Genomic DNA, 27,752 nt, shown 5'->3' on the forward strand with positions numbered 1-27,752 from the left:
CGGGGGTGCAGTATTCAATAGTTATAGGACTTGGAGCTCGGCAGCAAGTTTCATCAGCAGTAGAACCTATTGGAGGCAGTCACACAACCAAAATCTGCCAACAACTTAATGGATCTGTTACTGCAGCAATCTTGTAAAAATATTTTTTTTTAGGCAAGTGTAAAGCTGCAGACTAAAACAAACAAACAAAAAAATCAAATATAAACCAAGATAATGCATTAAAAGGGCTAAAAATTCTGTTTTAAAAATATATTACATTTTCATGATTGCTTTATGTGATGTGCAATGTATATCAGCGTACGTGTTTTTTTCAGCATATTATATGTACCCAGCATTTAAACAGTTACTGTTGGAACGATAACGTGCAATATACGGGGAGAAAGAAGCCGAGGCACTGATGCCACACTCACCAGCACAAATGGCAGTTAATGAGTTAAGCAGTAGGCAGTGCTGTGGGCCTTTGAATATAGTGCAGCTGAGTGGAGCTGCAGCAAGGAGAGATCTGGATAGAGATGTTAACTAAGGGAGATCAGAGTCTTACAGTCCTGCTAGAGCACATCACTGGCTACTATATTTAGAGTCTGGGAGAGACCTCCAGCCTCTGCTTCCTGGGGGCTGTCAGGAGAGGTGGGATCCCCTTTTCAGCACTGCAAGGATGGACAGCTATTTTCTGGAAGCCAAAGCTGGGGATTTCTAGGAGAGGTTTCTGCAGACTTGCTGCTTTCACATCCTCTGTGAGCTTAGACTTACTCTGAGGCATAAACTGCTGAAGCTGCTGTATATTCCTGCTCTCACCCAGAACAAGACATGAAGGAGCCGGGCTGTGGACAGCTTCTGCCATTCACCTCTAGGATCATGCAGCAGTTGACAGGCTAAAGGTCGGGGATGCCTCTGGAGAAAGGAGCTGAGCTAGAAACTGCTAGCTGAGTAGTAAGCAGCCTGTTTGGAGGAGAAGTGCAGCAAAACCTGGCAGGTAAGGAGCACAGATAACCTTACTAAGCATGCTTTCCTAATTAACCCTGGTTAATGATTCATTAACACACAGTAGACATTACTTAGCTGAGACCATGATGTTCAAATGAGGAGGCTAAGCATAAAAATACAAGAGAAGTCCTCTGCCTGGGCAAACTTTACAACCCCTCTGATATATAGCTGGGTCATTCTTTATAGAGATTTATCTTTGAAATCCTTATTCTTTTAGGTGTATAAGTCAGTGAAGAGAATTTCTGAATTTAGGCTGTCTCTGTTGTTTCCCAGGTGTGTGATTTGCAGCAAATTTGGAAAGATTTGATCAACTCTGGTTTATTATGTGCAGATGGGTAAAATGCTTCTCCATTCTGAGAGCTAAAGCTATTTTATATTAATACCTAGTGGATCTGTAGAGGGACAGCATGGACATCACACCAATACTCTGTTCTTCGGGCTTATAACTTACATTACACATAACACAGAGAACCAGAGAAGTGGAACTGGTTATTCCATTATTCATGCTGGAAAGGTCATTGTACAAGTACAGCAGAAATTTGGTAAATTCTTGTCTAGCAGTTTGACATCAGTTACAGTGGAGAATGAAATGAAAACCAATTGAAATGGTTTTAGATTTAGGTAGGCAAGTTTCAGGCTGGTTAGCTTCATGGCAACTACAGCAGTGTCACAGAGTGAGGCAGATGGGTGAACGACAGGTGAGCAGGGCAAGGACTGCGACCAGTGAAATCCTACAACCAAGAGTTTGTCTTGTACACTCCAGCACACATCAATGTGCAGATTGCTACTTAATGCACCACTGCTTTTCATAAATCTGTTCTCTCGGCTTCTAGCTGATCCTTGCAGAAAAATGGAGTTTAAGCAAGACTAGTTTTATGTATTCCTGCAGCCTGAAGATTTCCCAAACCTTCTGCATTGAGCGGTCTGATTTACTGAGCCCATATATGATAGGAGTGATGAGCCACAGGGCGGCATTTCATCAGACTATTACATACCATACATTGCCCTTATTGTGAAGTAGTTTATAACATTTCATAAATATTTCATTCATCGAATAAAAGCCTTTCCCCATTACTTTACATTAGTGTGACTTTAATCGCAGCTGCTAAACATAGTCTCATTAATGTACAACTGAGGTCTAGATATAGGTTCTAATATATCAACTGCCATTGGTCAAGTGATAGTGATGCCAACAACGTGACACTGTGTTGCCTTCTGGTATAAAAGTCTTCCTCCTTGGATTAATCATTGAAAAATACAGTGCACTACCTACAAACAGAGGATGGTTTTGAAGGGTTCATTTTTTTTAATCTTTTTTTCGTAAGTGGCCATGATGGCTGCCATGTTGTGTGTTGCAAACTTTGATTCATTCAAATCAAAGCCTGTTTTCTTAGTGCATATCCCCTGCAAGAGTTAAGTACGAGTACAAGTGGCAATGAAAGGGTGGCATTGCCAAATTCTGCAAATTTTAGCTGTAGCGGCGGTCAGAGACTAAGTAGATTATTGGCATAATATGACGAGGATTACATGTGATATACCATAATATGACGGGATTTAGCTCGTGGTGTATGCTCATCAATAATGCCTGTCAATTGCAGAGTTTGCCTCTCTCATTATGTAGGAGGTGAGTCTATGATAAGTCTAGTCCTTATCTGCTGGTATGTAAAATGATCCATATCATATAGTCTAGTTATATATCTCATATCTATCTATCCATATCTATCTATATATCTCCTATCTATTGATCTATCTCATATCTATAATTGATCTTTCTAAGATGTATCTATCGATCTATTGAATATCTATCTATGTATCGATCTATCCTATATCTATGTATCGATGTATCCTCAATCTATCTGTGTTTGTTTATTTCACTTACCAGAAGCAAGAATTTACCAAAAACCAAAACTTCTAGCTAGCAATATATATTTCAACATTTTACAGTCAAACTCTCAAAATTCTTCCACTAAAGGGTTACCTTACCAGCATTTTTTATGTCTTTCATGAAATAATGAACTGAATGGTTGAACAAAACCATCACATATCAAACCCAAATCATTAAAAGAGTGTAGTAACTGACAGCTGTCACAATGTCATATTGATAGAGCTTTTGTCTTCATTCATTACCATTCATCATTATTTTATCCCATGATAATACAACAGAGGATCCTACACAATATAGCAGCTATTACTAGATATATCTGCCTAGTTTCAATCTGAACTAACTCTGAAAGCAGCACGTTGAATCACCGGATGGATGACTGGGAAGGTGTTAGTGCATATTAATTATTGATTGGACTGACCAATAGTTTTCACGCACATAAAAATGTTGCATATGCCTGGCACTGTGATTAGGGAGCTGTACACAGACAGAATCACATAATTTTCATAGCCAAGCCACCAGCCTCTCGCTCATTTGTTGTCATTGGCATATGAGGCACGCTAGCATGTTCTAATAGGAATACTGTGAAATCCAAAGAAATGGCTAGCTTTGATTGTGAGATACATTTTGTCCTCAATTAGCATTTAAACACGGTGAAATGCATTGATTGGCAAGTACTTTCAGAAAACCGCCAATGTGTATACCTTTAGAACTCTGCAAATTACTGACTTGTTATTTTGTCCTTGATTTTCTGAGACTTTCTACTTTTAAAGTTTAATTCATCAGCCTTTAGCTTCCTATAGTAATGCTAATGTGCACTACCTTTTCTTTCAGCAAGTCTATATTTTTTTTTTCAAAATCCTGAAGCTTTTTTTAATCAAAGTAAATTCTTTACTTAATAGGGTAGAGATCATATACAACAAAATGTAAGAAAACTTGCTGAAATGTGCAAAAGAACTGTGATTTTGGAGATAGTGAGCATGGAGTCGAATCTTCAGGTATGGCTTAAAGGGAATCTGTCTCAAGGTTCTAGGTACCTCCTCTGAGAGTGGCATAATGTAGGAAAATAGAGCCTGATTCCAGTGATGTATCACTTCGATTACTCGGTGCAGCAGTTGTGACACAATCCGAGTTCTTCGATGTAGGATGCAGCAGAGCTGAGAAAGCTAACCCCGCCCATACCACAGCTCTCTGTGTACATTGTCTATTGACAGTGAGCTTCGTATCACAGGAGGGGGTGGAGTCTGATGCCATGGCGGACTTATAATAAAAGAAATATAACCTCAACCACCAAACCCCTGTCTTTCTACTACCCATGTCCATCCCTGGTCTTTTCCAGTGGCCATTTATTGTCTGCAGCTATGATGTTCTATCCGAACTGTAAGAGAGAGCTAGCAGACTGTCTCTGCTGGTTCAGATGTATAGTCACAAGGGAAGCCAATTAATGAACGCAGTGATAAATATTAAAACAGGGAGAAGTCTTCAAATTTTCAAATATCGAGATACAATCCTGTATTTCTGTATTTTATCTTTTTTTAGAATATACTTTATAAGACTCATTCATTATTCATGTTCTGGACTCTTGTCAGTAGAGCTGTATACTGAGATATTTCATTTTTTATTGTTTCTTTTTTACTTGCAGTTTAAACTGAGGGCAGTTTAGAAGTTAAAATTATTTTTTTGGATTACATTTTTTTCTGCAATTTATGTCTGAGAGGGAAAAAGTCAAAGCCTAGTTCTTTTTGTTTACATGTAATTTATGTATTTTTGGTATATATAAATATTTATAACAGTAAAGTGATGTTATTCAGTTCTCTGTTTCAAGAAACAAAAGGTTGTCAAAAATGAAAAACAAAAATGACTAGTATATATAAACTGTAGAGATCTATATATGTGTAGGCACGTCTTATGTACTGATGGCACTGACTTAAAACATAACATTGAGGATGGAATGTTTCAGCTAAAGCAGCCTGTAAATTTAGCCCACTGCAGCCAATCACAGGTCTTTGGGGTCCTTTGTTGTATAAGCTAGCATCATAGTTTAGGCCAGAGATTAGCTGCAATAGTCGTCAGCTGCTGCTGGACCTCATTCCCCAGGAAAATATACATCTCCAGCAGGGAAAACCAAAGCATACTCACTAGTGTGGTAGAGGATTTAACAGGTTGGTATTTTTTTCTATAGTTTATAAAATATCTTGCACTAGTTTTATTTATTAAACATTTTGACTGCCGTTGTAAAACAAAACCTTGAGGCTGTGTGCACACGTTGCAGATTTGCCATGCAGATTTGCTAGCAAAACCTGATTTCAACAAAGTAAATGAGAAACCTGAAGTGTCATGGAAACGTTGAGTATTTTTGACTTGCAGATTTGGTGCTGAAAATAATCTGAAGTGTCAATTCTCTGTGCGTTTTTGTCTACAGGCAAAAACATTGCAAAAACGCAACGTTTTTGAGGCTGCGTTTTCCTGCCAAGAGATGCAGAAATGGTGCATAAATTTTGTGTGCACATACTGTAGCCTCAAACTTGATCATTCTGTATAAAGAAGATATGAACTTATCATATAATTTTTAAAAACATATCTGTCTGATCTTCTACGACATATTTAAAGATCCGCAAACAAAAAAATTAATAAGAAGTACTGAGGTTTGAAACTCGTGAACTGGTGTAACGTTTCTCTTGAGACTTGTAGTTGTACCAGACATAATTAATACATGCAATGATGTGCACTTCATGAAGCTTTTAATGGAAATTTAGAAAGAAGACTTTTCACTATGTGCTGGTTATAATTTGTGGGTTAATCTTAATAATTCAAAAAGATAGTCACTGGTAAGACAATTAATTGCATGGTAATTTACCAGATAGTCATTACAAAAAGACTGAGTGATACATTTTAATCCCTTTACAGCCTGGGGCGTAATAGTACGCACCAGGCTGTCACCCCCTGTTCAGTGCGGGCTCCGGCGCTGAGCCCACACTGAATCAGGCTCATGTCAGCTGATTTATACAGCTGACATGTCCCCGCTTCTGTTAACATGTTAAATGTTACTTACCCCGCCCATCGGTGACCCCGTCACGTGATCGCGGGTCACTGATCGGTGGGCATAACAACCCTGGGTCTGCAGCAGACCCCAGTGGTTGTCATGTACTGATCGCTATGAGCGCCACCTAGTGGTCAGCGCTCATAGCACAGGAGCATTTCTGCTACATAGAGGTGATCTGCTCATCACCTCTATGTAGCAGAGGCGATCGTACAGTTGCTGCTTCTAGTCTCCTTTGGAGACTACAAAAGCAAGCAAAAAGTGTAAAAAAAAAAAAAAAAAAATGTTTTAAAGATTTTACGTTTAAATCACCCCCTTTCGCCCCATTCAAAATAAAATAATAAAAAAAAAACCCCACATACACATTTGGTATCGCCGCGTTCAGAATCGCCCGATCTATCAATATAAGAAAAGAATTAATCCAATCGGTAAATGGCGTAGCGAGAAAAAAACTCTAAACGCTAGAATTACGTTTTTTGGTCACCACAACATTGCAATAACGGGCGATCAAAACATGGGATCTACACCAAAATGGTATCATTAAAAACTTCAGCTCGGCGTGCAAAAAATAAGTCCGGTCCCAGATCCCAAAAAATGGAGACGCTACGGGTTTTGGAAAAACAAACAGTCAGATCTTCCCAACGACGCAGCAATGATACGGCAACCCGTAGCGACCTGTATAACAATGTCGGTCGGTCGTTGGGACCCTGTCACATAGCAGCTACTCTGAAGATTCAGACCTCGATGAGGGACGACTTCTCAGTTCTGAGTCGCCAACGAGGTCGTTGGTAAGGTGTCAAACACACCGATGCATGCTACCCAGCGGGACCTCAACGATCAAAAAATGGTCCAGGCCATTTCGACACGACCAGCGATCTCTCAGCAGGGGCCTGGTCGCTGCTACGTGTGACTCAGCGGCGATCTCGCTAGCGATCTCGCTTAGTGTGACGGGGGCTTTAGACACTTGCTGTATTATCTCTATGTCTGACTCTGAAATGCTGATAATATGTATATTTTTTTTTCTCTGAATCACTGCAGCATTTCAAAGTCAAATATACCTGGTTGAGGTCATGCAGTCAGTGCCTGATACATCATACCCATAGATTGGGTGGCATGTATCAGCTGTCAGGTTAAATACAGCCAGAGTAAATGAGAGTTTAGAGCAATAGCTAGGTTTCCTTGTTATATTTACTTTGACTTCAGTAATTTTGCAAATGAACAAAAGGAAGTTCAGCCATGTTGGTTGGGACTTTAAATTAGCTTCTCAAAAACTGATGACCTCTGTCATTCTGCAGCATATTCGATCAATTACAATTTGACAGTGGCCGCCAACACTGAAGAATAATTTATGGTTAGTTAAAATTTATGGCAGAGTTTGTTTTCATAAATGAGATAAAACAAAACAATTGCATATAAAATGTATTACCTTTTTGACAGCATTTTAGAAACATAGTCTTGATAAATATAATTCTCAAGTGCACATCAACAAGTGCAGTAATGTAATATTTTGAAGACACATAGATGGCAGCATTCAATAATATCATAATTAACCTTAAAAGGGTTGTCCGGTACTGTTATATTTTCTGGCCTCTTCTTAGGATAGGTTATCAATACCAGATCGGTGTGGGTGTGACACCCAGTACCTTTGACACAAAGATGTTTCTGGTGCCAGCGGCGGCTGACTGTTAGCTGAAGAACAGCACAGCTCCATGATCTGCATACTGTCTGCAGCGGGGCCTATGTATTTGAATAGGAGTGGATGTGCAGCACCTAGTTGCAGTCACTGTGCGGCTGATAGAGCTGTTCTGTGCAGCTGTGCAACTGATCACATCCGGCTACTACCAGCACCAGGAGCAACTGATCGGCACGAGTGCAAGGTGCTGCACCCAGACTGATCTGGTATTGATGATGACTAGTGTTGAGCGATACCTTCCGATATCGGGAAATATCGGATCGGATTGGATCGGACCGATACCGAAAAAGTATCGGATATCGCCGATTCCGATACCGGAAACCAATGCAAGTCAATGGGACATAAATATCGGAATTAAAATAAACCCTTTCTTTCCTTGTAGGTTATTTCTACATGAAGGAAAACAACTAAGAATAATGTAGAATGTATTGGGGGAGGTGGGGGAGACAATAAAGGCATAGAGGTTTAGCCCAGTCAAATGGAATAGCAGGAATTAATATTTTTTTATTATGTTCTGAGTTACGGAAATATTAACTATGTTAAGTATTTTTATATTTTGTCAGATATTTATGTTTCACTACTTCCATGCTCTTCACCTTCTTTTTTACTTCTCCCACACTTTCTCCTTCATCATCCTCAGCATCTTTTTCATCCACTTCTTCTTCACCTTCTTCTTCTTCACCTTCTTCGTATTATTCTTTTTTTTACATTCTTCATATTCTACTTCTTCATCTTCTTCATATTCTTCTTCTTCATCATATTCTTATTTGTGACAGGCATTCCTGTAGTTGTTATCTATAAAAGGTTGGACATTACACCTTTCGTTCTGCCCGTCACAAAAGATTTACAACAGGATTTGTCCGCGTTCAGTTTGGCCTGCAGCAGCAGGTCTTTTCCAGGGGCACCACGAGGAGGAACGGACTCACCCCCATACACTGCTTAGTCATCTTCTGCTTATAATTTAAATATTATCTTTTGCTCTGATTTTTAGTCTTATGCTTAATGTTCTTCCGCTTTTTGTTCTGCAGCTTCTTGTATTTCTGCTTCTTGGTTTTCTGTCTCTTGTTTTTCTGTATCTTGGTGCTTGTCTTCTCTTCTTTGTCTTCTTGGTCAACTTCTTCAGGGTCATCTTCTTGGTCTTCTTCGGGGTGGTCTTCAGGGTCGTCGTCTTCGGGGGTCCTCGTCTTCGGGGTCCTCGTCTTCTTCGGGTTGGTCTTCTGGGTCCTCGTCTTCGGGGTCCTCGTCTTCTTCGGGGTGGTCTTCAGGGTCCTCGTCTTCTTCGGGGTGGTCTTCAGGGTCCTCGTCTTCTTCGGGGTGGTCTTCAGGGTCCTCGTCTTCAGGGTCATTGTCTTCGGGGTCCTCGTCTTCTTAGGGTTGGTCTTCAGGGTCCTCGTCTTCAGGGTCCTCGTCAGGGAGATCCAGAGTGATTACCAAGAACCATTTCAAAAAGCTTGAACTTGGAAATGTAGCAGAAGGTACAAGAAAGCTGAGGAACTACCGAGGACCAGCTGACGGTACTGGAACCCGGATGGATAGCAGAAGGTACAAGAGCCAATGGAACTACCGAGGACCAGCTGATGTTACTGGAACTCGGTTACTAAGCAGGAGGTACCTGTGCCAGAAAGCACTACCAAGGACCAGCAGACGTTGGTGGAACTTGGATACCGAGAAGGAGGCACCTAATCCAAAGGCACTGCCGAGAACCAGCTGACGGTACTGGAACCCGGATGGGTAGCAGAAGGTACAAGAGCCAATGGAACTACCGAGGACCAGCTGATGTTACTGGAACCCGGATGGGTAGCAGAAGGTACAAGAGCCAATGGAACTACCGAGGACCAGCTGATGTTACTGGAACTCGGTTACTAAGCAGGAGGTACCTGTGCCAGAAAGCACTACCAAGGACCAGCAGACGTTGGTGGAACTTGGATACCGAGAAGGAGGCACCTAATCCAAAGGCACTGCCGAGAACCAGCTGACGGTACTGGAACCCGGATGGGTAGCAGAAGGTACCCATGTAAAAAAAAAGTTCAAGGCCGCGAGCCGGCCGCAGTTACCAAAACCCACAGTCCTACAGAGGGTGCTTGTCCTATTGGCACTATGGAACCAGCCTTCATTGCCAGATCCCGCAGCCCACATAGGAGTCACCTAAACTGCAGGCACCATAGAGTCGGCTAACCCGACCGCAACACGACAGGACAACGCATTGGAGGCAAAGTGACGTTGACACTACCCGGAAACAGCTGGCGTGCTGGAACCAGGCTGGGCAGGAGGGAGTACCCGTGCCAAAGACACTGCCGAGAACCAGCTGACGGTACTGGAACCCGGATGGGTAGCAGAAGATACAAGAGCAAATGGAACTACCGAGGACCAGCTGACGGTACTGGAACCCGGATGGGTAGCAGAAGGTACAAGAGCCAATGGAACTACCGAGGACCAGCTGATGTTACTGGAACTCGGTTACTAAGCAGGAGGTACCTGTGCCAGAAAGCACTACCAAGGACCAGCAGACGTTGGTGGAACTTGGATACCGAGAAGGAGGCACCTAATCCAAAGGCACTGCCGAGAACCAGCTGACGGTACTGGAACCCGGATGGGTAGCAGAAGGTACCCATGTAAAAAAAAAGTTCAAGGCCGCGAGCCGGCCGCAGTTACCAAAACCCACAGTCCTACAGAGGGTGCTTGTCCTATTGGCACTATGGAACCAGCCTTCATTGCCAGATCCCGCAGCCCACATAGGAGTCACCTAAACTGCAGGCACCATAGAGTCGGCTAACCCGACCGCAACACGACAGGACAACGCATTGGAGGCAAAGTGACGTTGACACTACCCGGAAACAGCTGGCGTGCTGGAACCAGGCTGGGCAGGAGGGAGTACCCGTGCCAAAGACACTGCCGAGAACCAGCTGACGGTACTGGAACCCGGATGGGTAGCAGAAGATACAAGAGCAAATGGAACTACCGAGGACCAGCTGACGGTACTGGAACCCGGATGGGTAGCAGAAGGTACAAGAGCCAATGGAACTACCGAGGACCAGCTGATGTTACTGGAACTCGGTTACTAAGCAGGAGGTACCTGTGCCAGAAAGCACTACCAAGGACCAGCAGACGTTGGTGGAACTTGGATACCGAGAAGGAGGCACCTAATCCAAAGGCACTGCCGAGAACCAGCTGACGGTACTGGAACCCGGATGGGTAGCAGAAGGTACCCATGTAAAAAAAAAGTTCAAGGCCGCGAGCCGGCCGCAGTTACCAAAACCCACAGTCCTACAGAGGGTGCTTGTCCTATTGGCACTATGGAACCAGCCTTCATTGCCAGATCCCGCAGCCCACATAGGAGTCACCTAAACTGCAGGCACCATAGAGTCGGCTAACCCGACCGCAACACGACAGGACAACGCATTGGAGGCAAAGTGACGTTGACACTACCCGGAAACAGCTGGCGTGCTGGAACCAGGCTGGGCAGGAGGGAGTACCCGTGCCAAAGACACTGCCGAGAACCAGCTGACGGTACTGGAACCCGGATGGGTAGCAGAAGATACAAGAGCAAATGGAACTACCGAGGACCAGCTGACGGTACTGGAACCCGGATGGGTAGCAGAAGGTACAAGAGCCAATGGAACTACCGAGGACCAGCTGATGTTACTGGAACTCGGTTACTAAGCAGGAGGTACCTGTGCCAGAAAGCACTACCAAGGACCAGCAGACGTTGGTGGAACTTGGATACCGAGAAGGAGGCACCTAATCCAAAGGCACTGCCGAGAACCAGCTGACGGTATTGGAACCCGGATGGGTAGCAGAAGGTACCCATGTAAAAAAAAAGTTCAAGGCCGCGAGCCGGCCGCAGTTACCAAAACCCACAGTCCTACAGAGGGTGCTTGTCCTATTGGCACTATGGAACCAGCCTTCATTGCCAGATCCCGCAGCCCACATAGGAGTCACCTAAACTGCAGGCACCATAGAGTCGGCTAACCCGACCGCAACACGACAGGACAACGCATTGGAGGCAAAGTGACGTTGACACTACCCGGAAACAGCTGGCGTGCTGGAACCAGGCTGGGCAGGAGGGAGTACCCGTGCCAAAGACACTGCCGAGAACCAGCTGACGGTACTGGAACCCGGATGGGTAGCAGAAGATACAAGAGCAAATGGAACTACCGAGGACCAGCTGACGGTACTGGAACCCGGATGGGTAGCAGAAGGTACAAGAGCCAATGGAACTACCGAGGACCAGCTGATGTTACTGGAACTCGGTTACTAAGCAGGAGGTACCTGTGCCAGAAAGCACTACCAAGGACCAGCAGACGTTGGTGGAACTTGGATACCGAGAAGGAGGCACCTAATCCAAAGGCACTGCCGAGAACCAGCTGACGGTACTGGAACCCGGATGGGTAGCAGAAGGTACCCATGTAAAAAAAAAGTTCAAGGCCGCGAGCCGGCCGCAGTTACCAAAACCCACAGTCCTACAGAGGGTGCTTGTCCTATTGGCACTATGGAACCAGCCTTCATTGCCAGATCCCGCAGCCCACATAGGAGTCACCTAAACTGCAGGCACCATAGAGTCGGCTAACCCGACCGCAACACGACAGGACAACGCATTGGAGGCAAAGTGACGTTGACACTACCCGGAAACAGCTGGCGTGCTGGAACCAGGCTGGGCAGGAGGGAGTACCCGTGCCAAAGACACTGCCGAGAACCAGCTGACGGTACTGGAACCCGGATGGGTAGCAGAAGGTACAAGAGCCAATGGAACTGCCGAGAACCAGCTGGCGGTGCTGGAGCCCAGGGTAAATACTAAAAACAGAAGAGCCAGAGGTGTATTTGGAGGAGGTTTTAAATCCGTACTACAGTGGATGTGGACAAAGCAGGAGAATTTGCCGGACACACAGCTGGGGATCAGCTGACGTTACTGAATCCCAATAACACTGGAGCAAGCGTTGACTGTGCAGACGGCACTTCTGAGCAGCAACTAGCGGTATTGGAGCCCAGGGTAAATACTAAAAACGGAGGAGCCAGAGGTGTAATTGGAGCAAGTTTTAAATAAGTAGCACAGTGAATATGGACAGAGCAGGAGAAATTGCCGTGAACACAGCAGCGGAACAGCTGACGTTACCGAACCCCAATAACACCGCAGCAAGTGTTGACTGTGCAGACGGCACTTCCGAGCGCCAACTGGCGGTGCTGGAGCCCAGGGATAAGAATGAAAACAGAGGAGCCAGAGGTGTAATTCGAGCAACTTTAAAATGTGTAGTACAGTGGATGTGGACAAAGCAGGAGAAATTGCCGTCCGCACAGCAGGAGAACAGCTGACGTTACTGAACCCCAATAACACGGCAGCAAGTGTTGACTGTGCAGACAGCACTTCCGAGCGCCAACTGGCGGTGTTGGAGCCCAGGGTAAATACTAAAAACGGAGGAGCCAGAGGTGTAATTGGAGCAAGTTTTAAATAAGTAGCACAGTGAATATGGACAGAGCAGGAGAAATTGCCGTGAACACAGCAGGGGAACAGCTGACGTTACCGAACCCCAATAACACCGCAGCAAGTGTTGACTGTGCAGACGGCACTTCCGAGCGCCAACTGGCGGTGCTGGAGCCCAGGGATAAGAATGAAAACAGAGGAGCCAGAGGTGTAATTGGAGCAACTTTAAAATCTGTAGTAGTGAGAATGTGGACAGAGCAGGAGAAATTGCCGTCCGCACAGCAGGGGAACAGCTGACGTTACTGAACCCCAATAACATGGTAGCAAGTGTTGACTGTGCAGACAGCACTTCCGAGCGCCAACTGGCGGTGCTGGAGCCCAGGGATAAGAATGAAAACAGAGGAGCCAGAGGTGTAATTCGAGCAACTTTAAAATCTGTAGTAGTGAGAATGTGGACAGAGCAGGAGAAATTGCCGTCCGCACAGCAGGGGAACAGCTGACGTTACTGAACCCCAATAACACGGCAGCAAGTGTTGACTGTGCAGACAGCACTTCCGAGCGCCAACTGGCGGTGTTGGAGCCCAGGGTAAATACTAAAAACGGAGGAGCCAGAGGTGTAATTGGAGCAAGTTTTAAATAAGTAGCACAGTGAATATGGACAGAGCAGGAGAAATTGCCGTGAACACAGCAGGGGAACAGCTGACGTTACTGAACCCCAATAACATGGTAGCAAGTGTTGACTGTGCAGACGGCACTTCCGAGCGCCAACTGGCGGTGCTGGAGCCCAGGGATAAGAATGAAAACAGAGGAGCCAGAGGTGTAATTCGAGCAACTTTAAAATGTGTAGTACAGTGGATGTGGACAAAGCAGGAGAAATTGCCGTCCGCACAGCAGGAGAACAGCTGACGTTACTGAACCCCAATAACACGGCAGCAAGTGTTGACTGTGCAGACGGCACTTCCGAGCGCCAACTGGCGGTGCTGGAGCCCAGGGATAAGAATGAAAACAGAGGAGCCAGAGGTGTAATTCGAGCAACTTTAAAATGTGTAGTACAGTGGATTTGGACAAAGCAGGAGAAATTGCCGTCCGCACAGCAGGAGAACAGCTGACGTTACTGAACCCCAATAACACGGCAGCAAGTGTTGACTGTGCAGACGGCACTTCCGTGCGCCAACTGGCGGTGTTGGAGCTCAGGGATAATACTGAAAACAGAGGAGCCAGAGGTGTAATTGGAGCAACTTTAAAATCTGTAGTAGTGAGAATGTGGACAGAGCAGGAGAAATTGCCGTCCGCACAGCAGGGGAACAGCTGACGTTACTGAACCCCAATAACATGGTAGCAAGTGTTGACTGTGCAGACAGCACTTCCGAGCGCCAACTGGCGGTGCTGGAGCCCAGGGATAAGAATGAAAACAGAGGAGCCAGAGGAGTAATTGGAGCAACTTTAAAATGTGTAGTACAGTGGATGTGGACAAATCAGGAGAAATTGCCGTCCGCACAGCAGGAGAACAGCTGACGTTACTGAACCCCAATAACACGGCAGCAAGTGTTGACTGTGCAGACGGCACTTCCGAGCGCCAACTGGCGGTGCTGGAGCCCAGGGATAAGAATGAAAACAGAGGAGCCAGAGGTGTAATTGGAGCAACTTTAAAATCTGTAGTAGTGAGAATGTGGACAGAGCAGGAGAAATTGCCGTCCGCACAGCAGGGGAACAGCTGACGTTACTGAACACCAATAACATGGTAGCAAGTGTTGACTGTGCAGACAGCACTTCCGAGCGCCAACTGGCGGTGCTGGAGCCCAGGGATAAGAATGAAAACAGAGGAGCCAGAGGAGTAATTGGAGCAACTTTAAAATGTGTAGTACAGTGGATGTGGACAAATCAGGAGAAATTGCCGTCCGCACAGCAGGAGAACAGCTGACGTTACTGAACCCCAATAACACGGCAGCAAGTGTTGACTGTGCAGACGGCACTTCCGAGCGCCAACTGGCGGTGTTGGAGCTCAGGGATTACAGTTCAGGTGGTAGAAACATGAACAGAACAGGAGACCTGGATACTGTTGCCAACCAATTATTTATTCTGGAAGAGGACTGGCAAATTCATGAGAGATCCAGGCCTTGTTCATTTTGAGAAAAGTAAGCCGGTCAACGTTATCGGAGGATAGTCGCATGCGACGGTCTGTTAGTACACCACCTGCGGCACTAAAGACGCGTTCCGATAATACACTAGCAGCAGGGCAAGCTAGCACCTCCAGTGCATACTGACTAAGCTCTGGCCATGTATCCAGCTTACAGACCCAAAACTTGAAGGGAGAAGAGCCGTCTGGGAGTACACTAAGAGGGCAAGACATGTAGTCTGTCACCATCTGACGGAAACGTTGCCTCCTGCTGACTGGAGCTGTCTGTGATGGTGTAGACATTTGTGGCGGCGGGGACACAAAACTTTGCCACATTTCGGCCATACTGGTCTTGCCTTGTGCTGAGGCGCTGCTTCTGCTCCCTCTTTGTGCAGAGCTTCCTCCACTGCCTCGACGCACTGAGCTGCTTTGTAAAGCACTAGCAGCACTGCTCTCGGTTGGAATGGAGAACATGATGGAATGCACCAGTGCGTCTTGGTACTCCCGCATTTTACGCTCCCGGTTCAATGGTGTTATGAGGCTTTGTAAGTTGTCCCGGTAGCGAGGATCTAGGAGGGTGGACACCCAATAATCAGCCGTGTTGAGAATGTGGGCGATGCGGCGGTCGTTTCTGAGGCACTGCAGCATGAAATCAACCATGTGCTGCAGACTGCCAACTGGCCAAGAAACGCTGTCCCCTGCTTGAGGCGTGATCTCTGCCTGCTCTGCATCACCCCACCCTCGCTCTAGATACTGACTACTAGAGCATTGTGTACCTCCCTCCTCTGGACAGATGTCTTCCTCATCCATTGACTCCTCCTCATCCTCCTCACAAAGTGTCCCCTGCCTAGGCCTTTGTGAGGAACCACGTTGCGCAGACTGTAGAGAAGCAGATGGCATTTGTGACTCCTCATCCTCCACCTCTTCCAAAACCTCGTCCCTTAGTGCTTGCAGTGTTTTTTCAAGCAGGCAGATAAGGGGGATAGTCATGCTGACTAGTGCATCATCTGCACTCGCCATCCGCGTGGAATAATCAAAGGCACGCAAAACGTGGCAAATGTCCTTCATAGAGGCCCACTCAGTGGTGGTGAAGTGTGAACGGCGCGCACTGCGACTTGTTTGCGCCTGCTGCAGCTGGTACTCCATTACTGCTGCCTGCTGCTCACACAACCTCTCCAACATATGTAACGTTGAATTCCACCTGGTGGGTAGGTCACATATGATGCGATGTTCCGGAAGACATAATCGGCGCTGCAGAGCTGCAATGCGTGATCTTGCATTGCTGGAACGCCGCAAGTGAGCGCACTCTATGCGGACCTTGTGAAGCAGTGCATCAAGATCCGGATAGTCCCTCAAAAAACTCTGCACGACCAAGTTGAGCACATGTGCCAGACATGGGATGTGAGTGAGGTTGCCTAGGCCCAGAGCTGCCACCAGATTTCGGCCATTGTCACACACTACCATGCCTGGCTGGAGATTCGCTGGCACAAACCACACGTCACTCTGCTGCTTGATGGCATTCCAGAGCTCCTGCGCTGTGTGGCTTCGATTCCCCAAAGAAATTAATTTTAATACGGCCTGTTGACGTTTGGCCACGGCTGTGCTCATATCGGTCATCATAACAGGTAACCGTTCACGGGTCGATGTGGAGGTAGACCGTGACGGCTCCTGCAGCGCTGATTCAGAGGAACTGGAGTATGAGGAGGAGTCAATGTGTACAGACTGGATTCCTGCAATCCTTGGAGTTGGCAGAACACGTACAGCGCCACTCTCAAGATCTGTACCCGGCTCCACAACATTTACCCAATGGGCAGTGAGGGAAAGGTATCGTCCCTGTCCATGCTTACTGGTCCACGCATCAGTGGTCAGGTGGACCTTGCTACTGACGGCGTTTTGTAGCGCATGTTTAATTTTTCCCTCCACATGATGTTGCAGGGCAGGGACGGCTTGCCTGCTGAAATAAAAGCGGCTGGGCACGTTGTATTGTGGGACTGCCAATGCCATAAAGTTACGGAATGTGTCAGTCTCCACCAGCCTGAATGATAGCATTTCAAGGGCCAGTAGTTTAGCAATGCCAGCATTCAGAGCCTGTGCTCGGGGGTGGTTTGCCGAGTATGGGCGCCTTTTCTCCCATGCCTGTGCTAACGATGGCTGTAGACTGGCCTGGGAGTGTGAGGATGACTGGGAAAGTGGTGCTGTGGGTGGAATTACACTGTGTCTCTGTACAACAGTGCCAGAGATTCTTCCATGGCGATCCTGTGAGGAAGCCGAACCAGCTGTGTGTGAGCTGGAGGAAGAGGCTACAACACGAGCTGAAGAGGTGGTAGGTGGCGCTGTAGGTTGGCCTAGGTCTTCAGTGTGTTTGTGTAACTCCACCACGTGCTTGGTCCGCACATGTTTCCACATATTTGTGGTATTGAGGTTGCTGACACTTTTCCCTCTTTTCACCTTCTGATTACACAGCTTGCATTTGACAAAGCAAATGTCATCTGCAACTGTGTCAAAAAAGGACCAGGCACTGCAAGTCTTGGGAGCGCCCGCTTTGGATTTTGGAAGAGCCATGCTCCTAATGGGTGCCGAAGTGGAGGCTACAGGCAACCAAGTCTGCCCCCTCCCTCTCCCTCCTTTTTGGGCCGTTCGGGGAATCTCTTCCTCAGAGCTGCTCCCACCACCTTCCTGTCCCTCACGCCATGATGGGTCAAGGACCTCATCATCTACACCACCCTCTTCAAACAACTGCTTCTCCTGGGTAGTCTCGACAGCACAGTACGCACCAGAAAGTGGCACCTGAGTCTCATCATCAGATGCGTACTGAGGTGTGCTGCTGACCATAGGCACTGGCCCACCCGCCTCTTCAGATTCAGAGAGACAAAACGGTTGCGCATCACTGCATACTACCTCTTCTTCAAATTCTCGAATTCTGCTTGGCTGGCCCCCTCTTTCCAAGCCAAGAGATTCAGAGAACAGAAGTAGAGATGGCTCCTGTCCAGGGCTCTCTGACTGCCTGGGCAATTTGGCAGGTGGTGAAGAGACAGATGGGTGCTCTTCAGTGCTCAGGACCTGAGAGGATCTGGAACTAATTGAAGTCGATGCGTTAGCTGCCATCCATCCGACAACGGCTTCAATTTGGTCCTCGCGCAGCAGTGGGGTACGGCTAGCTCCTACAAAGCTGCGCATAAAGGACTGTTCCCTGGTAAAACTGGGGGATGCTGAGTCACTGGTGCCCGCAGCAGGCACAGAATCCCCACGTCCTCTCCCTGCAGGCACAGAATCCTCACGTCCTCTCCCTGCAGAAACTCCACGCCCACGCCCACGACCACGACCACATGCCTTACTCCCTGCCTTCTTCATCTTGGTAGACTGATAAAGATAGGCAGAAAAGTACTAAGGGCTTAGTGTGCTTATTCCTGAACAGCTGCTAACAGGTATAAGAAACACTAATTTTATAAAGTGTGGACTAGACTTTAATATGAGCTAATGTGGCCTACACAACTGTAAAGTGGAGTGTTTGGTGAACTTTATTTAGGTTTTTTTTGTCACAAAAAGACACTGGATGTGCCTAAAGATGTAATAACGATAGTATCACAAACTTTTTGTAGCTATTACAATGTAGGAAGGTAACCTACAATGCAATAGATGAGGCTGCAAAAAATAGGCTAATACTAATCTGGCTGGGGCTGCAGGGCCCAATGCTGCAGAAAGGCTCCTCTATCTACTCCTATATAGTGTGTTTGGAATCAATTTAGCTGAATATGGATGGAACCACCACACTAATAGGAGATATCAGGAAAAATTATGAATTGGCAATAAAGGACAATGTATGAGGCAGTGACACACACTGAGTGCACTACAACCAGACGGGGTTGAAGCACACACTACAGGGTGAGCTGCACTCACACACCAGACCTTGCAGACAGCGGTGAACAGTACAGATGCAGAGCACTGTGCACTAGTGCTGCAAGACGGAAAAAAATTTCTCTATCTACTCCTATATAGTGTGTTTGGAACCAATTTAGCTGAATACAGATGGAACCACCACACTAATAGGAGATATCAGGAAAAATTATGAATTGGCAAAAAAGGACAATGTATGAGGCAGTGACACACACTGAGTGCACTACAACCAGACTTGGCTGAAGCACACACTACAGGGTGAGCTGCACTCACACACACAGACCTTGCAGATAGCGGTGAACAGCACAGGGAACTGTGCACTAGCACTGCAAGGCACAGTGATTTAGAAAGTAGCTTGGGTAAAGCAGTATAGAGCAAATAGGTAGCTAAAACTGTCCCTCAGAACAACAGCGTCCTATCCCTAACTGAATTCACAGCAGAGTGAGCTCAAAATGGCGGCGGTGGCTTTTATAGTGCATCATGACATCATTTCAGCAGCCAATCACAGCCATGCCATTAGTTAAGATGCCTACATGCCTAACAGGATGTGCCCACACTTCTTAGGATCCTCATTGGCTGAATAAAATGAAAATGTCTCATTGCATTATGGGATCTTCCGATTCCGGTATACGATATTGCAATAGTATCGGAATTAAGTATCGGAATTCCGATACCGCGAATATCGGCCGATACCCGATATTTCAGTATCGGAATGCTCAACACTAATGATGACATATCCTAAGCATAGACCATCACCATTAAAGTACCAGACAACCCTTTTAACATACAAAATTACGTACTAGTAAATGATTACGAGGGATCCCATATGTGAAGAGCGCTCAGGAGCTGAGCTTTGTACACGTACTATAGATGCCGCGTATATTAAAGATGGTATCAATGTCTAACAGCAGCGCTTGGTGCTGAGTTCCGATCAAAAATGATTAACTAATAAGTTGTTAACTATGTAAATGTTGTTGCCAATCTCTGATAGTCACATTGATACATGAACACAGAACAGTAGAGCTCAACTTTGTCTTATTACAAACACAATTGTGCAGTTCTCACAGCTCTGCTGTATTACAACCCTGTCTGCCTGTGAGATGGAGACTGGAGCTGAGAGGAACCTGCAGATATGTCAGGTATAATCACACACCGCTCTGCCGTGAGATCAGGAGAGCAGAGAGCGGCCATTACACATCACACTGGTAACAATTACACATCACACTGGTAATTCCCCCTTTTATTATCAATAAGCTCTGGAGTCAGATTCTCACGCAGATCAGTGTCCAGCCCATAGTCCTGAAAACAGTTCATTTACATATAAGAAAAGCATGGATTTCTCTGGAATAAGACATTGGATTGCAGATATCAAGGTATCATTTTATTCAGTTTTCTATGACCTGCATACCCATATAGACGGCTTAGTAGGGCTGATCCTACTGACAGATCCTCTTTAAGGACTAATGTATTCATAGAGTCAGGAACATTCAGTCCCAGGACATTCTCAAAGGGGGGGTAAGTGTGAAAGGGAGTCTGTCAGCCCAAACTGACAATATAAACTAAGCAAACATCCTTACAGGCTATAAACATCACATCTTGATGCCTCATTCAGACATCCTTGATTTTTCATGTACATGAAAACTAGTGTTGAGCGATACCTTCCGATATCGGGAAATATCGGATCGGATTGGATCGGACCGATACCGAAAAAGTATCGGATATCGCCGATTCCGATACCGGAAACCAATGAAAGTCAATGGGACAGAAATATCGGAATGAAAATAAACCCTTTCTTTCCTTGTAGGTTAATTCTACATGAAGGAAAACAACTAAGAATAATGTAGAATGTATTGGGGGAGGTGGGGGAGACAATAAAGGCATAGAGGTTTAGCCCAATCAAATGGAATAGCAGGAATTAATATTTTTTTTTAAGACGTTCTGAGTTACGGAAATATTGACTATGTTAAGTATTTTTATATTTTGTCAGATATTTATGTTTCACTACTTCCATGCTCTTCACCTTCTTTTTTACTTCTCCCACACTTTCTCCTTCATCATCCTCAGCATCTTTTTCATCCACTTCTTCTTCACCTTCTTCATCTTCTTCTTCTTCATCATATTCTTATTTGTGGCAGGCATTCCTGTAGTTGTTATCTATAAAAGGTTGGACATTACACCTTTCGTTCTGCCCGTCACAAAAGATTTACAACAGGATTTGTCCGCGTTCAGTTTGGCCTGCAGCAGCAGGTCTTTTCCAGGGGCACCACGAGGAGGAACGGACTCACCCCCATACACTGCTTAGTCATCTTCTGCTTATAATTTAGATATTATCTTTTGCTCTGATTTTTAGTCTTATGCTTAATGTTCTTCCGCTTTTTGTTCTGCAGCTTCTTGTATTTCTGCTTCTTGGTTTTCTGTCTCTTGTTCTTCTGTATCTTGGTGCTTGTCTTCTCTTCTTTGTCCTCTTGGTCAACTTCTTCAGGGTCATCTTCTTGGTCTTCTTCGGGGTGGTCTTCAGGGTCGTCGTCTTCGGGGGTCCTCGTCTTCGGGGTCCTCGTCTTCTTCGGGTTGGTCTTCTGGGTCCTCGTCTTCGGGGTCCTCGTCTTCTTCGGGGTGGTCTTCAGGGTCCTCGTCTTCTTCGGGGTGGTCTTCAGGGTCCTCGTCTTCGGGGTCCTCGTCTTCTTAGGGTTGGTCTTCAGGGTCCTCGTCTTCAGGGTCCTCGTCAGGGAGATCTAGAGTGATTACCAAGAACCATTTCAAAAAGCTTGAACTTGGAAATGTAGCAGAAGGTACAAGAAAGCTGAGGAACTACCGAGGACCAGCTGACGGTACTGGAACCCGGATGGGTAGCAGAAGGTACAAGAGCCAATGGAACTGCCGAAGACCAGCTGACGGTACTGGAACTCGGTTACTAAGCAGGAGGTACCTGTGCCAGAAAGCACTACCAAGGACCAGCAGACGTTGGTGGAACTTGGATACCGAGAAGGAGGCACCTAATCCAAAGGCACTGCCGAGAACCAGCTGACGGTACTGGAACCCGGATGGGTAGCAAAAGGTACCCATGTAAAAAAAAGTTCAAGGCCGCGAGCCGGCCGCAGTTACCAAAACCCACAGTCCTACAGGGGGTGCTTGTCCTATTGGCACTATGGAACCAGCCTTCATTGCCAGATCCCGCAGCCCACATAGGAGTCACCTAAACTGCAGGCACCATAGAGTCGGCTAACCCGACCGCAACACGACAGGACAACGCATTGGAGGCAAAGTGACGTTGACACTACCCGGAAACAGCTGGCGTGCTGGAACCAGGCTGGGCAGGAGGGAGTACCCGTGCCAAAGTCACTGCCGAGAACCAGCTGACGGTACTGGAACCCGGATGGGTAGTAGAAGGTACAAGAGCAAATGGAACTACCGAGGACCAGCTGACGGTACTGGAACCCGGATGGGTAGCAGAAGGTACAAGAGCCAATGGAACTGCCGAAGACCAGCTGACGGTACTGGAACTCGGTTACTAAGCAGGAGGTACCTGTGCCAGAAAGCACTACCAAGGACCAGCAGACGTTGGTGGAACTTGGATACCGAGAAGGAGGCACCTAATCCAAAGGCACTGCCGAGAACCAGCTGACGGTACTGGAACCCGGATGGGTAGCAGAAGGTACCCATGTAAAAAAAAGTTCAAGGCCGCGAGCCGGCCGCAGTTACCAAAACCCACAGTCCTACAGGGGGTGCTTGTCCTATTGGCACTATGGAACCAGCCTTCATTGCCAGATCCCGCAGCCCACATAGGAGTCACCTAAACTGCAGGCACCATAGAGTCGGCTAACCCGACCGCAACACGACAGGACAACGCATTGGAGGCAAAGTGACTTGACACTACCCGGAAACAGCTGGCGTGCTGGAACCAGGCTGGGCAGGGGGGAGTACTCGTGCCAAAGTCACTGCCGAGAACCAGCTGACGGTACTGGAACCCGGATGGGTAGTAGAAGGTACAAGAGCAAATGGAACTACCGAGAACCAGCTGGCGGTGCTGGAACCCAGGGTGAATGCTAAAAACAGAGTGGAGCCAGAGGTGTAATTGGAGCAAATTTTAAATCCGTAGTACAGTGGATGTGGACAAAGCAGGAGAATTTGCCGGACACACAGCTGGGGATCAGCTGACGTTACTGAACCCCAATAACACTGGAGCAAGCGTTGACTGTGCAGACGGCACTTCTGAGCAGCAACTAGCGGTATTGGAGCCCAGGGTAAATGCTAAAAACAGAGGAGCCAGAGCTGTATTTGGAGGAGGTTTTAAATCCGTAGTAGAGTGGATGTGGACAAAGCAGGAGAATTTGCCGGACACACAGCGGGGGATCAGCTGACGTTACTGAACCCCAATAACACTGGAGCAAGCATTGACTGTGCAGACGGCACTTCTGAGCAGCAACTAGCGGTATTGGAGCCCAGGGTAAATACTAAAAACAGAGGAGCCAGAGGTGTATTTGGAGGAGGTTTTAAATCCGTAGTACAGTGGATGTGGACAAAGCAGGAGAATTTGCCGGACACACAGCTGGGGATCAGCTGACGTTACTGAACCCCAATAACACTGGAGCAAGCGTTGACTGTGCAGACGGCACTTCTGAGCAGCAACTAGCGGTATTGGAGCCCAGGGTAAATACTAAAAACAGAGGAGCCAGAGGTGTATTTGGAGGAGGTTTTAAATCCGTAGTACAGTGGATGTGGACAAAGCAGGAGAATTTGCCGGACACACAGCTGGGGATCAGCTGACATTACTGAACCCCAATAACACTGGAGCAAGCGTTGACTGTGCAGACGGCACTTCTGAGCAGCAACTAGCGGTATTGGAGCCCAGGGTAAATACTAAAAACAGAGGAGCCAGAGGTGTATTTGGAGGAGGTTTTAAATCCGTAGTACAGTGGATGTGGACAAAGCAGGAGAATTGGCCGGACACACAGCTGGGGATCAGCTGACGTTACTGAACCCCAATAACACTGGAGCAAGCATTGACTGTGCAGACGGCACTTCTGAGCAGCAACTAGCGGTATTGGAGCCCAGGGTAAATACTAAAAACAGAGGAGCCAGAGGTGTATTTGGAGGAGGTTTTAAATCCGTAGTACAGTGGATGTGCACAAAGCAGGAGAATTTGCCGGACACACAGCTGGGGATCAGCTGACGTTACTGAACCCCAATAACACGGCAGCAAGTGTTGACTGTGTAGACGGCACTTCCGAGCGCCAACTGGCGGTGTTGGAGCTCAGGGATAATACTGAAAACAGAGGAGCCAGAGGTGTAATTGGAGCAACTTTAAAATCTGTAGTAGTGAGAATGTGGACAGAGCAGGAGAAATTGCCGTCCGCACAGCAGGGAAACAGCTGACGTTACTGAACCCCAATAACACGGCGGCAAGTGCTGACTGTGCAGACAGCACTTCCGAGCGCCAACTGGCGGTGTTGGAGCTCAGGGATAATACTGAAAACAGAGGAGCCAGAGGTGTAATTGGAGCAACTTTAAAATCTGTAGTAGTGAGAATGCGGACAGAGCAGGAGAAATTGCCGTCCGCACAGCAGGGGAACAGCTGACGTTACTGAACCCCAATAACACGGCAGCAAGTGTTGACTGTGCAGACGGCACTTCCGAGCACCAACTGGCGGTGTTGGAGCTCAGGGATAATACTGAAAACAGAGGAGCCAGAGGTGTAATTGGAGCAACTTTAAAATCTGTATTAGTGAGAATGTGGACAGAGCAGGAGAAATTGCCGTCCGCACAGCAGGGGAAGAGCTGACGTTACTGAACCCCAATAACACGGCAGCAAGTGTTGACTGTGCAGACGGCACTTCCGAGCGCCAACTGGCGGTGTTGGAGCTCAGGGATAATACTGAAAACAGAGGAGCCAGAGGTGTAATTGGAGCAACTTTAAAATCTGTAGTAGTGAGAATGTGGACAGAGCAGGAGAAATTGCCGTCCGCACAGCAGGGGAACAGCTGACGTTACTGAACCCCAATAACATGGCAGCAAGTGTTGACTGTGCAGACGGCACTTCCAAGCGCCAACTGGCGGTGTTGGAGCTCAGGGATTACAGTTCAGGTGGTAGAAACATGAACACAACAGGAGACCTGGATACTGTTGCCAACCAATTATTTATTCTGGAAGAGGACTGGCAAATTCATGAGAGATCCAGGCCTTGTTCATTTTGAGAAAAGTAAGCCGGTCAACGTTATCGGAGGATAGTCGCATGCGACGGTCTGTTAGTACACCACCTGCGGCACTAAAGACGCGTTCCGATAATACACTAGCAGCAGGGCAAGCTAGCACCTCCAATGCATACTGACTAAGCTCTGGCCATGTATCCAGCTTACAGACCCAAAACTTGAAGGGAGAAGAGCCGTCTGGGAGTACACTAAGAGGGCAAGACATGTAGTCTGTCACCATCTGACGGAAACGTTGCCTCCTGCTGACTGGAGCCGTCTGTGATGGTGTAGACATTTGTGGCGGCGGGGACACAAAACTTTGCCACATTTCGGCCATACTGGTCTTGCCTTGTGCTGAGGCGCTGCTTCTGCTCCCTCTTTGTGCAGAGCTTCCTCCACTGCCTCGATGCACTGAGCTGCTTTGTAAAGCACTAGCAGCACTGCTCTCGGTTGGAATGGAGAACATGATGGAATGCACCAGTGCGTCTTGGTACTCCCGCATTTTACGCTCCCGGTTCAACGGTGTTATGAGGCTTTGTAAGTTGTCCCGGTAGCGAGGATCTAGGAGGGTGGACACCCAATAATCAGCCGTGTTGAGAATGTGGGCGATGCGGCGGTCGTTTCTCAGGCACTGCAGCATGAAATCAACCATGTGCTGCAGACTGCCAACTGGCCAAGAAACGCTGTCCCCTTCTTGAGGCGTGATCTCTGCCTGCTCTGCATCACCCCACCCTCGCTCTAGATACTGACTACAAGAGCATTGTGTACCTCCCTCCTCTGGACAGATGTCTTCCTCCTCCATTGACTCCTCCTCATCCTCCTCACAAAGTGTCCCCTGCCTAGGCCTTTGTGAGGAACCACGTTGCGCAGACTGTAGAGAAGCAGATGGCATTTGTGACTCCTCATCCTCCACCTCTTCCAAAACCTCGTCCCTTAGTGCTTGCAGTGTTTTTTCAAGCAGGCAGATAAGGGGGATAGTCATGCTGACTAGTGCATCATCTGCACTCGCCATCCGCGTGGAATAATCGAAGGCACGCAAAACGTGGCAAATGTCCTTCATAGAGGCCCACTCAGTGGTGGTGAAGTGTGAACGGCGCGCACTGCGACTTGTTTGCGCCTGCTGCAGCTGGTACTCCATTACTGCTGCCTGCTGCTCACACAACCTCTCCAACATATGTAACATTGAATTCCACCTGATGGGTAGGTCACATATGATGCGATGTTCCGGAAGACGTAATCGGCGCTGCAGAGCTGCAATGCGTGATCTTGCATTGCTGGAACGCCGCAAGTGAGCGCACTCTATGCGGACCTTGTGAAGCAGTGCATCAAGATCCGGATAGTCCCTCAAAAAACTCTGCACGACCAAGTTGAGCACATGTGCCAGACATGGGATGTGAGTGAGGTTGCCTAGGCCCAGAGCTGCCACCAGATTTCGGCCATTGTCACACACTACCATGCCGGGCTGGAGATTCGCTGGCACAAACCACACGTCGCTCTGCTGCTTGATGGCATTCCAGAGCTCCTGCGCTGTGTGGCTTCGATTCCCCAAAGAAATTAATTTTAATACGGCCTGTTGACGTTTGGCCACGGCTGTGCTCATATTGGTCACCATAACAGGTAACCGTTCACGGGTCGATGTGGAGGTAGACCGTGACGGCTCCTGCAGCGCTGATTCAGAGGAACTGGAGTATGAGGAGGAGTCAATGTGTACAGACTGGATTCCTGCAATCCTTGGAGTTGGCAGAACACGTACAGCGCCACTCTCAAGATCTGTACCCGGCTCCACAACATTTACCCAATGGGCAGTGAGGGAAAGGTATCGTCCCTGTCCATGCTTACTGGTCCACGCATCGGTGGTCAGGTGGACCTTGCTACTGACAGTGTTTTGTAGCGCATGTTTAATTTTTCCCTCCACATGATGTTGCAGGGCAGGGACGGCTTGCCTGCTGAAATAAAATCGGCTGGCACGTTGTATTGTGGGACTGCCAATGCCATAAAGTTACGGAATGTGTCAGTCTCCACCAGCCTGAATGATAGCATTTCAAGGGCCAGTAGTTTAGCAATGCCAGCATTCAGAGCCTGTGCTCGGGGGTGGTTTGCCGAGTATGGGCGCCTTTTCTCCCATGCCTGTGCTAACGATGGCTGTAGACTGGCCTGGGAGTGTGAGGATGACTGGGAAAGTGGTGCTGTGGGTGGAATTACACTGTGTCTCTGTACAACAGTGCCAGAGATTCTTCCATGGCGATCCTGTGAGGAAGCCTAACCAGCTGTGTGTGAGCTGGAGGAAGAGGCTACAACACGAGCTGAAGAGGTGGTAGGTGGCGCTGTAGGTTGGCCTAGGTCTTCAGTGTGTTTTTGTAACTCCACCACGTGCTTGGTCCGCACATGTTTCCACATATTTGTGGTATTAAGGTTGCTGACACTTTTCCCTCTTTTCACCTTCTGATTACACAGCTTGCATTTGACAAAGCAAATGTCATCTGCAACTGTGTCAAAAAAGGACCAGGCACTGCAAGTCTTGGGAGCGCCCGCTTTGGATTTT

At 47.3% G+C, this 27,752-nt stretch overlaps 1 protein-coding gene across 1 annotated transcript in view; it reads left to right on the forward strand.

Annotated features, from left to right (window-relative positions):
- The first annotated feature begins 431 nt into the window (after positions 1-431).
- Positions 432-27,752, forward strand: part of WSCD2 (WSC domain containing 2) — a 627,547-nt gene continuing 600,226 nt past the window's right edge. The window contains exon 1 of the mRNA XM_073676363.1: positions 432-973. The gene's annotated coding sequence lies outside the window, so the exon portion shown is untranslated. The remainder of the gene's footprint in view (positions 974-27,752) is intronic.

Source organism: Phyllobates terribilis, unplaced genomic scaffold (genome assembly GCF_046119375.1).
Source record: "Phyllobates terribilis strain yellow unplaced genomic scaffold, ASM4611937v1 Scaffold_1__5_contigs__length_1240528914, whole genome shotgun sequence".
Taxonomy (NCBI): Eukaryota; Metazoa; Chordata; class Amphibia; order Anura; family Dendrobatidae; genus Phyllobates; species Phyllobates terribilis.